Source organism: Anopheles arabiensis, assembly GCF_016920715.1.
Source record: "Anopheles arabiensis isolate DONGOLA chromosome X unlocalized genomic scaffold, AaraD3 X_pericentromeric_contig0005, whole genome shotgun sequence".
NCBI lineage: Eukaryota > Metazoa > Arthropoda > Insecta > Diptera > Culicidae > Anopheles > Anopheles arabiensis.
This window is the reverse complement of record NW_024412083.1, coordinates 90,001-92,500: the sequence shown is the minus strand read 5'-3', so window position 1 is coordinate 92,500 and position 2,500 is coordinate 90,001. Positions and strand designations below refer to the sequence as shown.

At 47.2% G+C, this 2,500-nt stretch overlaps 1 pseudogene; it reads left to right on the top strand.

Annotated features, from left to right (window-relative positions):
- LOC120907450 overlaps positions 1-2,500 on the top strand; it is a 9,165-nt pseudogene that overhangs the window by 3,231 nt on the left and 3,434 nt on the right.

Genomic DNA, 2,500 nt, shown 5'->3' with positions numbered 1-2,500 from the left:
ACCAAGGGGTTGACAAGAAAGATCCGACCAAGCGTTCATGGATCTTCAAGATCGAATGGAGGCGATGCGTTTTGGGATAAGCAAACTCGATGATGAGTCTTCCCATTTTACGCTAGTTACGGTAATGATGGACTTCCTCGATGAGGTAATGTCCGAATTTCGAAGGTACAGAGCCGTAAATCGCATGCAGCAGGTCCTCGACCGTCAAACGCAAACGTCGTTTGACGGTAACGATGGATTCGGGCCGCAAACGCGAAAAGGCAGAAGACCAGTGGCTGATGACCAACAGCCTGGTTCAAGTGGGGTTGCAAAGATTGCAACAACAACAACAACAACCATCGAGGTTGACCCCTGTTAGGGGAGTAAGCGGTGGAAAATATTCCAAGTCCGAGAAACGGACCGAATATTAATGAGGGTAGAATTAATAAGAGGAAGAAGAAGAAGAGCAAGAAGAAGCAGAATAAGCCCAGAAAGCGGCCTGAGGCTCTGCTGATATCGGACTGCACTTCCGAGGAGCTGGCGAAATTGCTCAAGGAAATGAAGCAGTCCGATGCTCTTAAATCGGTTGGAGAGACAATCTCTAAGGTCCGACGGGCCCAGAATGGAGGCATGTTGCTAGAACTTAAGCAGGGTAGTTCTGCTAGTGCAATTGCCCCAAAGGTTAAGGAAGCGGTGAAGGGCAAGGCGTCAGTGAGAACGCTAGCTCCTTCTAAAATGATTGAGATCATGCATCTCGATGAAATTACCACCCCAGAGGAGGTTGCGGAGTCTGTCAAAGCACAGCTCAACATCGAGATAGAAACAGATCGTATCAAATGAAGAAAGGCCGCGCGGCCGGTACGCAGTGGGCACGGATCAACGTATCGCTGCCAGACTTTCAAAGCTTCTTGAATTTGGGAAAGCTGAAAGTTGGTTGGTCGATATGCCATATCCGCGAGGTTATGGAAGAGCAGAAATGCTATAAGTGTTGGAAGGTAGGCCATACGAGCTACCATTGTAGGAACCAGACAGAAGTAATCTGTGCTGGAATGCGGTTTGAGTGGACACAAGAAGCAAGCTTGTACCAACTCTGTCAAGTGTTTGGATTGCGGTACGAGGTCACAGAACCTTCACGCAACGGGCAGTTATATGTGTCCCCGTAGGCGAACGATTAGATCATAATGGTTAGGTTGCTACAACATAACCAGAATCATAGTTATGCTGCATTTCAATTAATGTGGCAAACGATTAGGGAAGAATCTGCGGATATAGTGTTGATTGCAGATCCGTATCTGGCAACAACCAACGTCAAAGTGTTACGCAACGACGATAACACAGCAGCGGTAGTGGTTAACGCGGACTTACCAGTTAAGGTAGTCAGTAAGGCTCTGAAGGGTTTAATGATAGTTGACATAGGTGATATGCGAGTGGTTAGCGTTTACGCGCCACCTAGATTTAGTATGGAAGAGTTCCAGAACATGTTGGATAACACGGTAATGGCCGTAACCGGTATCCACAAATTCGTTATCGGGGGACTTCAACGCTTGGTCATCAAGTTGGAACAACCAACTTGGCGAGCGTGGAGAAACCCAGAAACGAAGAGGTGAGTTGGTTTTATCAACCTTTGCGCAGATTGACGCAATTTTATTGAACGACGGCAGCACCCCAACTTATGCTGGACCAGGGCGCACGTCAGTAGTTGATCTTACTTTTGCGAGCCGAACCGTAGCAAGATCATTTAAGTGGGAGGTGTTATCTAGCTATATGAACTCTGATCATCGTGCAATACGAATAGATCTTGAGACGCAAAGCGTGCGTAATCTGTCCCGACCCATAACGGGATGGAGCATCAAGTATTTTAGCAAAGATATATTTGAAGTTATGATGCAAGCCGCTTTTGAGACCGAGGTCACAACAAGCGAAGACTTAATGCGTATACTTGTCACGGCGTGTAATGCGACGATGACTAAACGTAAGAGGTACACTCCTAACAAGAGTGCATTTTGGTGGACGTTAGAGATTGAGGCACTTCGCAAAGAGTGCAAACACCGCGATCGATTAGCGCAAAGAGCTTTTAATACTGATCTCTATTCTACTTTTAGGACGAGTTCAAGGTGGCACGGAATGCCCTCAAGCGATTGATCAAGCATACCCGACAGAGGAAGTGGAAAGAGTTCCTGGGAACAGCGAACAACGCATCATTTGGTATTGTATATCATACGTTCAAGAAAGTGGCCGAGGGTTCGATTGACCCCGAACCATGACATTGGACGAGTTTAGGGAAGTGGTGAGCGAGCTTTTTCCTACTCACCCAAACACGGTGTGGCCTGAATATCGTATCGATCAGCCACGAGAGTTTGAAAGGGTAACTAATGATGAGATTCTTGCGGTTGCCAGGAGACTACCCAACAAGAAGGCGCCGGGACCAGATGGTATCCCGAATGAGGCGCTGAAAGTTGGTATGTTGACTGCAACCGATGCATTTTGCAGGGTTTACCAAGGCTGTTTAGAGAACGCGAAG